We start from the raw sequence: 15380 nt of genomic DNA on the forward strand, positions 1-15380 counted from the left end.
GTGAGATTCTGTAATGCTAACATATGAACTGTTTGGCAATTTCATCTCCTTCAATCCTTTTCCATTTGCCAAAGATGAAACATGTAGTGTTTAATATTCAGTTACAGAGGTAGTAGCAGTGGAGGATAGAAATTTATGTTGTTTGTTCATTTGTTTCTGCACATGCAGAATATGCAAGTGACAGTTAAGGCTGCTCTCTGCTCTGATGTTTCATCATAATTATATTTATGGTGTTTAGAACAATTCTTTCAAATATATTATCGAGATGTTAGGATAGTTCTTGTGTCTGTCACTTAGCTTTTTAAGGTAAATTACATAACAGTATGTCGTGTGGTTCAGGAATTTAGCTAAACGAATAAACAAAGCAGCAAGAACTGGCTGGTCCCTATCAGGGTAAGGAACACTACCTATACGTATGGTAAATAGTGCATGGTGGCTGTTGCACACTAAATACACTAAAGTGTATTGTGTGTTCTGACTTTTTATTAGATTATATAAAAATTCTACATTTCACTTCATTTTTCCTTCTAACATGAAACTAAGCTGATAAAAATTCCTGTATGGATAAAGAATTGGTTTGTTGAGACTGGCAGCAGTAAGAAACAGAGAAGTTTACTTTTCTAATTTTTTTTGTAAGAGGCATGCATGAATAACCTAACTAAAATTACACTGTGCGCTTTATACCTACAGTTTCCTTTTAAAGGTACCTCTCCCAGAAATAAATAGCCTTGGCTGGCACTAGCAAATCTTTATATGTATTAGTTAGATTCAGGAAAAATTTCAAGACAGAAATTCAGTAGTCTTAGTAGAGCTTAGGTTTCATCAGAAATTTGAAATTCTGTCCAAGTTCATGGTGTAGAAACATACCACAGAGGAACATGCAGTGATACGTAATTCTGTCCTGAAGGCCTGGCAAAATTTCTGTCTGGACCAATAATACCTCCCTATAATCTTCTTGGCACTCAAAAGCCTACTCTTTAGTTGCAGTTCAGCGTGCTCCTACAAACCTTTTCTGGGGACGTGGTTTTGTAGGAATTGCTTTGACTGAAAAGCCTGTGAAGCTTATCACAGTTATAAGCCACTACTAACAAGAAACACATCTTGTGATAGATCCAATATCACTAAAGAAATGGCCTGCCATTACTCAGTGTCTATGTTTACCTCAAGGCAAGTATCTAGCATCTTGCCTGGCAAACAAAAACTAAATTACTGAATTTTTGTGGACAAAACAAAGTGCAACAATTCTATCTATTTGCAAGCAAGTTGCAGTCACACCCCAATAACCTCTGATGGCCTAATCATAAAGCATCAAGTTCCTGGCATTCAATGAAGAATACGAAATACGTTTTCTACCTGTAGAAAAATCCCAAAGCACTGCATAAATTAAGAACATAGAAAAATTCCTCAGGCATGATGGGGCAAATTGAAAAATGGAGAAAAGGGAGAATTTGCTTTTATTGGCTTAAGGAAACACCTTTACAGCTAGATATTCAAAGCATTGTGCTGGCTCCAGATTATTTAGCCGTATATTTCTCTGAATAATGTCCACAGGAATTGTCTGGTTAAGACCACCCATTTAGTTCTTAAATTTTCATCTTTAATCTTTCGTGTTGACTTTCTATGAATAGTCTGTTCACTTCCCATGTTTAAACTCTCCTACTGAGCATGAAAAAGTGGGACAAAGTCAGCTCATCCCAGCATGGTACGTACTTTTGTTATCGCATGAGGAAATGGGGAGCAGGTAGTAACTGGGCCCCTGCTAGTAGCTGGAAGAATAAACAAGCAGCGTTAATTAGAGCTAATACTTAGCTGTCTAATTCACTCTCATTATGAGAAACACAGCTCAACTCCAATGCTATGGAGTAATTGTAGAGAGTTTGCAGCACACACACAGTTAAGATGAAATTATAATTGGGGAAATACATGTCTTCGCCTGCATGCTTAAATCCCTCTTCACTTAAGTATTATAGAATCATAGAATCATTAAGGTTGGAAAAGACATCTAAGATCATCAAGTCCAGCTGTGAACTGGGGCCTGGCAGGCTGAAGTATCTGTCAGGTCCATGTTGAAGCTCCTACTGTGCAGGTAGGGAAGACCTCTCGGAGGTCTCTGCCTGCCTCGATATGGTACCAAAAGGAGCACATCCTTTCGCAAGGCTTGAGCATGGCGATGAGCTCATATAAGATGCTTACCATTTTGCTGACTTGAGCTTTCCATTGGATGTTAGGTCAAGAAGAGGGAATGAAAAAAGTGAATACTTAGATCTTAGGAAAAATAATACCTGGTTCACCCAGTAGTTTCCCAAATTACAGACAATACTACTTGATCAGATGGAGTGATTAACATTTCTTCTTAAGTCTAATAGTGAGTGGTAACCTACTGAGAAGGTACTAAATGTGACCAATCCTAATTCCTGTCCTCTAGAGAGGAAGCAAGATAATACTTCATATCCAGACTAAGTTAGCATTATGCTAACTTGAAAAAGTGCATTAACTGTGAAAGGTTATCAGAATGATTCTCTTTGATGAGAGAATATACAAGAATTTTTAGCAATGCAGAAATCTGATAAAGCTAATGGGAATACTGTCTGAATGATTCTGAATTTACTACACTGGAAAAAAGAAAAGAGGCAAGAGGGTGTCATGACTTCCCTCCTTCTGTTTCTGTTGTCAGTCACTGGTAGAAACTTGGCATGCCATTTCCAAAGCAAGCATGAAAAACTGGATTTATTATTTTTTTTTTGTGAAGGGATATAAAAATGCTTTTACCTCAGTGTTGCTTAAAGTTTTGGTTACGATTCAAGCATCTCAAAATATTGAGAATAATTGCAACATTATGTGCTGCCAGCATTTGAAGTACAAAACTTTGTGTTTTTCTCACACTTTGAAAAAAGAACATTTTGCACCTCAAAAGATAGTTGTGGTTTTGGATCACAAAGCACTAAAGGTTTTGATCTGTTCTCATTCCTACCCCTTGTGTCTCATTTTTCTCATGGCTTTAAACAAGATATTAATGTGACTCATCTGTCATAAGTAGTTTTCATATCCTCTAACCTCGGTTTTGGTGTCTGACTAGAGGAAAGCTGTAGTCGAGTAAAAGTATTTGTGTTTTGTGTAAGGGAGAATGGGAATCGTAGGTACATTAAGAAAAAAAAAATGTCAGGAGAAAAGAGTGAATTATAAATGAAAGCAACATATATTGTAATTAAATGTAATAAATACTTTAATAATAAATATTTTAAAACATGCTATTTCAATTTACTATTTCTTAGCTTTAAATATCACACCTGTCATGCCTGGAAGATTGGAAAAGGAAATAAAAAATAATGTAGAGTTTATGGACTTGTCCAAATTTAGTCCCAAATTTGATACCAAAACATTTACAAGGACACTAATTGGCTTGGAAAGCTGGTATTTGAAACTGCAAATGTCAGTTCCAGGATGTTAAAGTTTTCTAGTACTGTTTAGGAAATCCTGTGTAACATGCTACTTTCAAAAAATGTAATTAAGTGTACACATTCCTGTGATTTTTCTCCAGACGAGTCTTCTATTTCACAGTCATTCTCTCTTATGAAATTTTTAAAAATTCACTAGAAAGTATCACAAACAATGATATTCACAAAAATATAAAATCACAGGAGTGATTTTGCTACAGAGGCATTTGCAGCAACTCACTAGATTCCTCTTTTCTACCACAAACACCACACTGAAATATTTTACTAAATAGATCCAGTTCAATGCAAAGTTCATTGCACAAAAGTCATTTGCATTTGGGCTGAATATTGAATCAGCAGGACTTAAGTATGTGCTTAAAATAGAAGTCATATTTATGTGACTACTTAAATTAACCAGGGGTCGTGCTGTTCCTGCGTTAAGACAAAGAATATGGTGATTTTCTGCCTTTCTGCTTTTGCCTTTCAGCTACAGCTTGGCACAAAGTAATTTTTAAAAGCAAAGCGATGAAATTAAACTCTAAGAATCAGGAAATCTAATGCCTAAGTTTCCTCTTCTCTCCTTCTCCTCTCTCTTTCGTATTCCCTCCCTCTTACTTCTCCAGGAAGACTTCTTTGGACTTACTTTCTCCATAACAAAAAACACTGCCTTGTGTTCCTTCACGTTCCCCAGCATTATGGTTTTAGACTTGGAACTTCTCCAAATAGTCCTAATATACATATTAGGATCTCCATGTGATTGAATAACATAGGGGAGACAGGGACTGTATCAGCAGGAAATCTTCTATGAGATGATTTTTTCAGGTTTAGAAAAAAAAAAAATGCACCATTATAGATTTTCAGTTCTGAGAGTAGTTATGTGGAAGAATGCACTTGAAGTGATTGGTCTCAGGACATGAAGAGAAGGGGGATGATGATGATAATTTTAATAGATGAGTTTTAAAGATAATAACATCTCAAAGTCACCAGGAGTTTCTCTCAGAAAAATCACTAGGAGCCTGTTGAGTGATTTATTGGGACAAGAATTTGGCTTTTTGCTGGTAGCAAACCCAAAGTCTCAGCACTGGCCAAGGGCATCCTTGAAGCAGGCAAGGCAAGAAGTGGTGTTGTGGGATGGGGAAAGGCTGTGAGGGACTGTCTCAGTAATGTTTTGGGGTCTTTCTAAGGACTGAGAGCACTGTGTGAGGGGATGGCTGTTTTTCTGCTCCTAGAGTTGTCTCTCCTCCTTGAGACCATCTCTTTTCTTTCCTTCCTCTCCTTGCCAGAGGCAGAGACCACTTCGCTTCCACTATCTCCGCCATTACCATCTACACATTCTTCTGTAGCGTCCTGATTGTCAAGGGGGAGCCAGTTCTAGGGAACAGGAATTAGGACAGAACCAGGGCAGAAAGCCAGAGAAATCCCTCTGCCGCTTGAGGTAGAAGGGGCAGATGTGATTGCTGCTGCTGCTGTACTGAGGCCCTCTGGTACGTGCTGGCACTCATTTACCCTCTCTCTAATCCCACAAAGGCAGTAACAACAGCATGGATGGTACAGACAGGAGGTAGGAATGAGCTGTTTGGCTGAAATGCCTAATCCCTCTCTCCTCAGCCACAGGCAAAGTAGCTTGCCATCCCTTTCAGCCTGGCAGCTCTCCATTTTGCTATTCCAAGCTACTTCTGACTTTGTGACTCCCCTTCAGGCACATAAAAAGCTGAGCCAAAGCCCCAAACCTAAACACCTGCAGGCTGCAGAGAGGTTTGTATTGAGAGCTGAACTGCGTAGTCCAGTGCTGTCTCTACAAGTGATGAATGGCTGTAGATATTTTTCTCAATTATTGACTCATTTTTTGAAGAAGGCCTGTTTGACAGGGTAAACAACAAAATGCTACTATTTGTAAAACTAGGAAGCAAATGGCAATGAGGTTGTGCATAGTGCATTGGTAATTTCTGTTCTCCAGGCTTTATAATCCTATATGTGCCAAATGCACATTTCTTTGTACAGCTCAGATCAATTGCATGAAACCAACTGCAAATAACCCACAGTGTTTGCACATAATCTCCTCTGAGTTCCCCAGGTGGCAGCGCAGCTGCTAGACTGCATCACAAGCTGCAGAGGGGTCTGCTTGCGAGAGATGGTGGAAGTCAAGAGAAAATCACCATAGATCATCTACCAAAGCAAGGGCAGATCAGAGGCCAGTGTTAGATCTGATATTGTCAGAAAACTAAGCTGGCAATCATTACAGAGATCTTTTAAAAATAAATTTGACTCCAGAGGCCAGAAAGCTTCAGTGATCAGAAGCTTTCAGGCCAGAAAGCTACTAGTGATCAGTCATCACTAATCTAATCCCTAATATAAATCAAAGGGTCTGGAAGTCAGACAGTTACTTTCTACAGTGGTTCTGGGCTTCATGAGGAAGCCACCCACCTGGCTACCACCATGCCTTCATGCTGGAGCCGGGTAGCCATCTGGAGCCTCCTGAAATGGAGAAACATACTCCAGTGAGCAACCAGAAGCTCAAGGGCTGTTTGACAGCAAGGTACTCTAGACATAGCTGGGCTGATGTTTTGAGATCTTCTTTCTGGTAGAAAATATTCTTCTGTCTACAAGATTCAAGATTCTTTTGTGAAAATGTACTGTTTTGACCAAAATTACTTAATTATTCTGTCAGATTTTAAAGAGAGAGGCCTTAGAATAGCCCAGGTTTGGCATGTGTATGAAACAAGGGGTAGTGGTTAACATATCGATTGGACTGGAAAAAATCTGAGGTAAAACAGTCATGGTATACACAGGTATCCCCGATGAAATCAGTACTTCTCTTTGGCTCTCCTTCTGCAAATGCTTCTTCCTTCTAAAGTTAGCGTAGTCTGGGGGCCACCCAGGGCACAGCTCCCTGGGGCCCGCTGGGTCCTGGTCTACGTGGCACTGTTGGAGCCCAGTGTAGAGGCTAGGAGCCACTACTTCCATTTTGCTCTGGCTAACAAAATGCTTAAAGTAAATCATAGAATCGTGGAATAGTTTGGGTTGGAAGAGACCTTAAAGATCATCTATTTCCACCCCCCTGCGATGGGGAGGGACATGTCCCATTAGATCAGGTTGCCCAAGACAGTAATTAAAGAGATACCTTTGGGTGTGTTTGGCTCTCTGGGGTTATTCTGTCTGCTGGGAGTGGCTCTGGAGAGTAAAAACAAGGGCAAGGAAGATCTTGGGCCAAATATCTCAATTTTCCACCACAAAGCCAATCAACACATGAAGAGCATCACCCTGCTTATCAAAGAACTGTTCTTCTAGTAGCCCATAGGTTCATGTGGGATAGGCAGTGAGCAGGAAAAGGAGCGTGTTGTCAGCAGCTGAGGGCAGTGGCAATACAGAGAGGTGGTGGGCCCTCCAAGCTCTGGTCCAGCAAAGCACGCTAGTATGTGTGGAGCACAGGTCTCCAGACCATTCAGGACTTTATCACAATGAACACTAAATATCTCAATGGCAGCTGAGCCCATCAACCCACAGAGGCTCATTTCAATCATGTCAGTAGGATTTGGCCTAGGCAGAGCACCTATGACTTGGTAGCGGCTGCGTGACAGTGATTAATCTGTAAAATAGCATATTTTATAGCATATTTTATATTTATATATGATATTAGCATTGCGTGTGGCACCCCTTGTTAGCATCTTCACATTATGAGCGCAGTCACCCTCGGGACTTTGTATGGCAGTTCCAAGCACATTGTATCAATCCAAGCCTCTTGGGAACTAATGACTTTATGTTACACATTACATTAAAGGTTTTGTATGTACATTTTTGTGAGGGCAACACACACGGAGAAAGATGAGATTAAGTAAAAGTTTTTTAGCTGTTGGTCAAACTGATAATTTTAAACCTAGTAATCTGAAAAAGCTATGCAGTGTCTCTGCAGAAGGGTGGGAACAAGGCTCAAGGCACTTTTCTTGAAATCCAAACCCATATTTGATTTACAGCATAATTATTACAGGATTGCCAACAAAAATACCAAACATTAGGGTTTTTAGTTCATATTCAAACTGCTACATCAGTTTTCACAAGCACTGAGTAACTAAGAAGGCTACTTAAAGTGAATGAGTTACCAGATTTTCATACATCTGAACAGTAGACCTTGAATGAGGAGCCTGAATATGGAGTTAAAAAGAGTATGCTAAACCACTATGTTTTAAAATCTTGGCCAATATTCCTTAATAGGTTGGGACAAAAAGGGATAGTGTGCTCATACATTTCTTATAAGCTTTCTTCTTCCCCTAGGGACCAACTTAAAATCAACAAAACAACAACAGGCCTAACACAATCAGGAAATCTAAGTCTCTTAAAGTGAAAAGCAAACAACCAGTCCTTCTTCTGCTCTTTCCTGAGATCTAAATGTAAGTATATCCAGCTTTGAAATCCTAAATGATTAATCTGAAAACTATCACCTACACAGGACTTGATGTTATTGAAGTGTTTTCTATACACCAAAGCTTTTGAACTCTGAGTAGAAAAATACACGGTACATATATGATCATCTCAGCAGCATTTTTTTCCCTAGATGATTAAAAAAACCTACCCCTTCCAGTCATTCTCCATTGTTTAAAAGGCTAGAACATGTAATTTAGACATTTCGGTTTTGTTTAAAGGATCGTGTTTTAAATCTATTTTTATGGTCAGGAAAGAGCAAGGACAGGTTTTGTTAAAAAACATGCCAACAAATATATACTGGGAATAGAGTGAACTGTGCTGTTGATGTGCTTTTGATACCCAAAATGCATATGTACACGTGTCTGCTTCCATATGTAAGCACATGTGAAAACAAACAGCAGTAACATTCATTAGGAAATCCATGTTTAATACAATGTTTAGTTTAACTTAATAACGGGAAGAATATGTTAAATATCATTCTGAGCCTTAATGGAAAAGTTTCTGACAACTAGACATTAGCTCATAGTATCCACAGTCATCTTATGCCTATGACTATTGTTTGTTATCAAGTGTGACTTTTGGAAGAAAAAATGAATTATTGCTTAACAAGCTGCAATGCAGTAGTGTCCTGCACTCTGTTTTGGTTTGTAGATAGCTAATTAAAATAATCCACATGTTAAGAATGAATTAATAAATTCCTCAGACTTTCTGAACATCGTTTAAGGAGGATAAGCACCACATTCGATTGCATTTCTCTCTTGAGGAGAAATCCTGCAGAATTCGTCTGAAACAAAACCGGTAAGAGTCACATAAACACGACTCTACAAACATGCAGCTTTAGAGCATCAGCCCTGGCAGAGACCCTGCTCTGTGAACCCACTGAACTTCTGCAGGCACCAGGGTGGACTGGAGCAGCGCCAGGGTATTAGGATCTCTGGCAGTGTCTGCTGCCGGAGCTGTCCCTGGTAACCGCTTCACCCAGCATCGGCTGCTGGGACCCGCCCTACGTCTGGTGCTAGAGAAGTCTAAGAAGAAAAGAAAAAAGAAACAAACTATTACAAACAAACAAACAAACAAAAAAGAAATTGTATAGCCCAAGGCTCCCGCCCACAAAATATTAATCGAGAATAAAGCACTTTCCAGACAGCATTTACACTCTCCCAGAGCATTCATAAGAAAGTTTGAGAGCCCTATCCACCTGGCAATAAAACATCCATCAAGGAACAGCAGTAGACTTCAATAAATTGGCTGCAAAGTTTCTATAGCAGTTGATGAAAGGACTGTTAAAACCTTCTACTGCTTAAATTAGTCATTTCTTCAGACCTTTTGGTAAAGATCTTATGGTATTATGTAACAATATAGATCGTTTTAATGAAAGTATCATATGTGCAGTGTTTTAGAATCCTTTACCTATAGCAGGTAAAACTAATATGATCTATTAAATTTATTTACTAGATGGAAAAAAACAACAGTTACGCTAATGATTAAAAATGAGCATCTGCTACTTTTCATGCATGGTAAAATGGCTTTGAGGAAAGTAAACACTGCCTTCAACAATTCACTTATATCAAGAAACAGAGAATTAAGGGGAGGGGAAAAAGCCTTTAAAAGGGGTTGAAAGTTCTGGGAAATGTTATTATTTCCTTTTTGTTTAATCTACTCCAGTGAATAGAGAAGAATTTCAGCAAAACATTCAGATCTGGACAGAAATATCCCTCAATTTAAAAGGAGACAAAGCCCTTTATCTGTAGCAAGAATACAGAAAATTTTCAGACTTGAGCATCAACTGGCAAACAGAATTGAAAGGCATTTGGGTTCAATAGAAGTCCTGAGCTGCTACCAAAATCAACAGTCTAATTGTCTCAGCTGAAACTGGGGCTTAGCTTTCGGGTTTCCTGTAACTAAATCTTGCCACAAACAGCTCTGCTAGGTTTTTTGCTCTTAAAATAAAATACAGAAAAATTAAGATAAGTACAAGAGACAATGAAGATGAATATGTAAGCTCCCAATCTAAGGCAGGGAGCAGATGTTAGAGGAAACTCTTGAAGATATTGAAATAGTACTTGTCAGTTCTAAATGGCTGATCTGACAGTTCTTTAAAAATAAACAATCAAACATCTGAAAGTAATTACTAGTCTAAGGGATTTAAGTTTATTTTATTTAAGCAATAAGGTATTTTAAAAATGTACACAGAATGTCTAGCTTGCTTCAAATTAACTTGGTTTTCTACACAGTGTCATGGTAGACACTACCCACCCACCTGTGGTATTTTAATAATATTTTCAAGTTGAAAAACAACAATTGAAATGAAGAAAGCAAAACTATTCAGAAAGGTTACCAGAATGCTCAGCTTAACTTCAGACATTTTCTAATCTGATCAAGAAGCAGAATGAAAAAAAATGTACTGTGCTGAATTCAGTGGCACTGTGTCAGGTGACCAAGTTATATGCAATTTTATGTTGCTTAACTGAGATATCTCAAAATCAAAAGAAAACCCTAGAGACTGAAAGTAATGTTTCATTTTACATAGTCCGATATTCTTTTTTACTATCCTTTTTCCAGCTGAACTACCTTTTATGCCTTTCAGTGTATAAACTTCTTGAACGCAGTTTTCTTCTCTGTCCTCAGTTTCTCCATTTTCTTGTGCTTTATGTTGCTCCATTCAATCCCTGCTTAGCTGATAATAAGGATGAGTTTACCGGTCTGCCTTTTCTCTGTCTGATTTGGCGAGTTGGAAGTGCCGGATGATTTTTAGTGGAACTTAAACCTCAAATTACTCATGTGTTTATGGAAATGTTACCTTACATTTCCAGGATTACTGATTTTAAACAGAGTCAGTTGCTGAACTCCTTTAGTCACTCATGAAAACCTAGCTTCAGATTTGTCTCAGTAGCTTTGGATGGTAGGAAATTAAAGGGGAATTACAAAAGAAAAATCCTTTCCAAACATAGCAATGTTATTCAATAGCTTAGAAATTTACTTCTCTTTTCCTGTTGGTGAATGTGGTTTCTTTAACTAATCCAAGCATTATTGTGAATAAGCCAAATGATCGCATTTTTCTGTGCTTTGAAGAAGAGAACCTTGTTTAGGGCTTTAGTCGCCATAATTGACACATAAAGCTCTAGTACAGAAGAGCACAGAAAAAGACCAAGATGAACTTGCCTCCACAAATCATTATAATTGGGGATATTCCACAGATACCTCCTCCTCGCTGTTAGTAACCATGATGACAAGTTTATGATCCCAGGCTGTGCAAAGCAGAGAGCTGAAGGACTTACTGCTCATTGAATTCTCTGCTTCTCTAATTCCCTGCTCCCCCCAACAGCCTCACATGTGTACACATCTGCACGCTTACTTTTGGTCTTTGCCGAAAAGTTCATTGGTGGTACTTTGGTGATACGCAGTGACTACGCCTTTGCAAAGTGAGGAGAAGCAGCTAACTCAAGGTTGCTCAGGCTGAGAAGAGACTTAAAGCCAGCAGGCAGCAGATTCTTATACTGACAATAGGATATTCATGGAAGACGAGAGTAATGTGTCTGTCTGATTCAGGAAACAGTTGTACCAAACAGTAAGTGTTTTTATGGGTTTTGCATTGAGCATAAATCCTCCTGTTTATGTGCTGAAGCATAAGATTTATTAATGGATAGCTCATTAACAGCAGCATATAGAGCATATAGCTGTAGTCATCACTTTGCGAATGTCTTCCACACATTTTCCATAGCTTTCATGTTCACAGAAAAGTAGGACTAAGTGAACAGTCTTCTTTCAAAAGAGTGATTGACATAATTCATTAGTGTAGAGATTCTTTGTGAACTCAATGAGTTTCTTTAAGAAACACCAATGTATTTTCTATTCAGGAGTCTCTCTGGAAATGTCACCTTTTAAGACAGTTTCCTAGACCCTAAAGAGTCCAGACACGGAACTCTATTAATACCTTTGTCTTGTAAAATTCAGGGAATGCTACCACAGAATGAAATTAAATTTGAAATACAATCAGAAGAGTTACCCAGCTAATAATAATAGTTCAGCTAAAATATTTGTTATATTATTCAACCTTATATTTAGTTTCAAAGGAGCTCAATGTAGTTCGGTTTATTTAAGTAACAGGTTAAGGATATCCTTTTTAAATTGCAAATGTTATGCAAATACTGTCAGATATTGCAGTTCATAGTAGTCTTGCATAGGAGCAATTTCACAGAATCACAGAATGGTTGAGGTTGGAAGGCAGCTCTGGAGGTCACCTGGTCCAACTGTCCTCTTCAGGAAGGGACACCTAGACTGGTTGCTCAGGACCACATCCAAATGGCTTTTGAATTATCTCCAAGGACTGAAACTCTACAACCCCCTTGCACAAACTGTGCCAGCGCTTAGTCACCCTCAGTTTTCTACTCACTCTCACGATTTCTGCTTTATACATATGAAATTTCCCCTCTACTTGTCCACTGAGGCAGTCTAGCTCATGATTTGCAAAGGGGGGATGAACATTGCAGCATGATGCTGAAATCAGGGATATTCTAGTTGAGAAGCTGATGCGGTAGTTTACTGAATGCTCTTTAGGACCATTTCTTCTGTAGTCACCTATGTATTCCTGATCTGTATGGGAGATGGTGTAAATGGGGTCAGCTCTGCAGCAGCATGGTGTCAGTGCACAACGTGGGAATGTGAGCCATGCCAGCTGATGGCAAAGCTAAAGCTTTCTGCAGAATAGTCGCTTTGTGTGCAGACAGCATATTTCATGCTACTTTGCTTGCATTACAGCTAATTTTTAAGCAATCCGCAACATGGAGACTTAGTATTTTGAACCTGCAAAAGGTGTGGAATGTGCGCAGGTCCCCTTCCTGTGTAGTGTTTGAGAAGCTGTCCCTCAATACATGACAAACTGGAAAGACAAAGAAAAAGCAGGAGCAGAAGCCTGTGCTGACAGTGTAAATAGAAATTTGAGTTTAGCAGACAAAGTTCACAGTTTGCAGTGAAAGGTCATAGGGATTTCAGGCATTTTTGGTATTTTGTCTCTGCTCTCTGCACAGTATCAAGCAAATAAAGAAACTCTGATAGACAACTTCCAATTCTGTATATTTGGCATCTCTGCTCAGCCTGAAGGAACACGGGAAGCTCTCTGTTTGGCATTCTACCATTATTTGAGGACACGGTATCCTAACAAAGCTTTAACACTTACTCAGCCCCAACTTGCCGGGTATTTTTTTCATGTGACATTTGATAAGCTAAAAGGCTTACCCAGCTTCAGTTAAGCCAAGTGGCCTGCAGTTTTCTTGCTCAAAATGCAATATCAAAATTAAAATTATGAAGAAGAATCCTAAAATGTTAACTCTCAACAGCTTATGTTCCTCTTTTCCCAACCAATGCACAGTTACATCAAAATATCAAATTCTTTTATGAGAGATCTCCTACAGTCTGTAGTTGAACCAAAGGAGACTTAGAAGAGTCTGACTTTTTATTATTACTTTTATTATATTTTTTGCCTGCAGTGAGTTCATTCCCTTCTCTGGGTATTATTATAACATCTCCTTTAGAAAAGGCTTAGGTCTGGCTTATGAAACACTGACAATGACTTTTTTTATTTCCTGGAGGTCACTAAATTTAAACGAACTTGAGACTGATTTTCCTAGAGGTATGTAACCTCAGAAACCCAAAGAAGAGTTTTATTACCCATGTACCTAAGAAGTGAGCACAACCACTGCTTTTTGTGAAATCACTACTTCCAATATTCAGGCCTGTAGTGCTGAAGCAACAAATGAGAAAAAAAACTTCGGTATTAATCTTGTCTTTGGGTGCGACTTTCCTGGCCTTGTAATATTCAAATAACTTATGAGTATGAATGGGATTAAGTAGTAAAATTAGGACAGTAGGTGTGCCAGATATTGGCTGGGTTTTTTTTGCAAAAGATGTTTTTTTCATCGTCCTAGTGAATTTTTTTCTTTGTGTTCCTAGCTTTGCAAGCCCAGGTATACCTCAGCGTAAGCATACATTAGGAGCTTGTTGTGCACACTGCAAGTGCCAAACACTCAAGTTTATATTGTGCCTATAAGTGCTGAGAGGTGGCTGGTGGGGTTTTCCCTGTAACTCCAGTTGGCACACCTGACAGCGTCATGAGGGATCTATTTCCAGTCTCAGATGCTTAGATATTTTGCATGCCTTGTCCTTAAAGCTCAGACAGAATAGGTGTACCAGCTGCTTTGCAACATACTCCTTCATATCCTTCTTGAGACAGATATTTTTGCATCTTAAAATACAAAACATATTTTGTTGTTGGGTCTCTTCATTAAATTTTCTTTACTGCATCTGAAACCTGATACCCTTTCTACGGGTTTTTAAAGTATAGTAGTTACCTTTACAAGTATTCAGTGTTTCTGAAAAGCTGATGACAGAAGGTCTTTCCAGACAACCCTCCTTTGACTTCCTTCTCCTTTTAAATTCCTCTCTCCCCTCACTTTTTGCCTAGATAGGGACGATTTTGCTCTCAATTAGTACTGCTCAATGAAGCAGGATAGATGCCTGAAGTTAGGTTACCACCTCCTACCACGGTGAGGTGTGGAATACAAACACCATTTCACGTGCAATCAAACCTAGCTAGGAATGAATATGATCCCTAAATGGGAGGTATAACTGCATAGGAACAGCAGACATACTAAAAATTCATTACCTTTCTTTCCTGAATATAGAAAGATTAAGATCAAAGGGCTGATGCTCACCATTTTCTACCCACTAGAAGAAAAATCTGCAGGTTTTGATGTGCTCAGAGCAAAGCACATTCCAGCATGATACATTTCTAGGATAACCAGAAAACATAGTCTTCGAAAAACGAAACACAAACTAAAAGACAGGAAGACAGAAAGGACTAAAAAGGAAGATATTTGTTAATACTGAGCTTATCCCATATTTGCCCTGGCCAAAACCAGGAATATGTCGTTTGCAGGCAATCGAAGTAAAAGGGAGAAGAGAGGAACGTCCTCATTCAAAGACGCAGGTGAACACTGAGCCTTAAGATAAGATTTTCACCTTTACCAGAAAGAAATTTCTTTATCACTTATCTTGACATGGTAGTTCTGACTCAAAGGCAACGTAACACAGCCAACACAGGCTGTAGCACCTGTATAAGGGACAATTATATAAACACAGTTTGGTTACTTCGCTTTTTCTAGAAAAAGGCAAGCATTAGGTCTGTTTCTGTGCTTGAATGGATGGCTCTCGCCACCTATGGGGCAGCTTCAGTAGCGAGATGCATCCACTCTCAAGGACTTCCGGTGAAAACCCGATAACAGCTTCCATACTGATCAAAAACTGTCCAGCAGACATTTGAATTGTGTGTAGTACCTGTCAGTATTTAAATATATATACATTGATAAGAAACATATGATGTTCAGATGTACTGCTACAACATTTGACAGTCAATGTGCTCGATTTTATAAATATATATATAAAAATATAAAATTTTCCAGATATATTTGCTCACAATACATTTTTTATTCTGGTTACAAATAAGGATATGCAAACATCTAATCTTCTTTT

At 38.7% G+C, this 15380-nt stretch overlaps 1 protein-coding gene and 1 long non-coding RNA gene across 5 annotated transcripts in view; one reads left to right on the forward strand and one right to left on the reverse strand.

Annotated features, from left to right (window-relative positions):
* COL8A1 (collagen type VIII alpha 1 chain) overlaps window positions 1-15380 on the forward strand; it is a 96370-nt gene that overhangs the window by 51439 nt on the left and 29551 nt on the right. For 2 of the 3 annotated variants that reach the window (XM_054079681.1, XM_054079744.1), the window contains exon 3: window positions 7704-7819. The exons of the other annotated variant lie outside the window; for it this stretch is intronic. The gene's annotated coding sequence lies outside the window, so the exon portion shown is untranslated. The remainder of the gene's footprint in view (window positions 1-7703; window positions 7820-15380) is intronic. 3 annotated transcript variants of the gene reach the window in all.
* Window positions 1-15380, reverse strand: part of LOC128853698 (uncharacterized) — a 56517-nt gene that overhangs the window by 23391 nt on the left and 17746 nt on the right. The window lies entirely within an intron of this gene.

The sequence above is a fragment of the Cuculus canorus genome, chromosome 1 (assembly GCF_017976375.1).
Source record: "Cuculus canorus isolate bCucCan1 chromosome 1, bCucCan1.pri, whole genome shotgun sequence".
Lineage (NCBI taxonomy): Eukaryota > Metazoa > Chordata > Aves > Cuculiformes > Cuculidae > Cuculus > Cuculus canorus.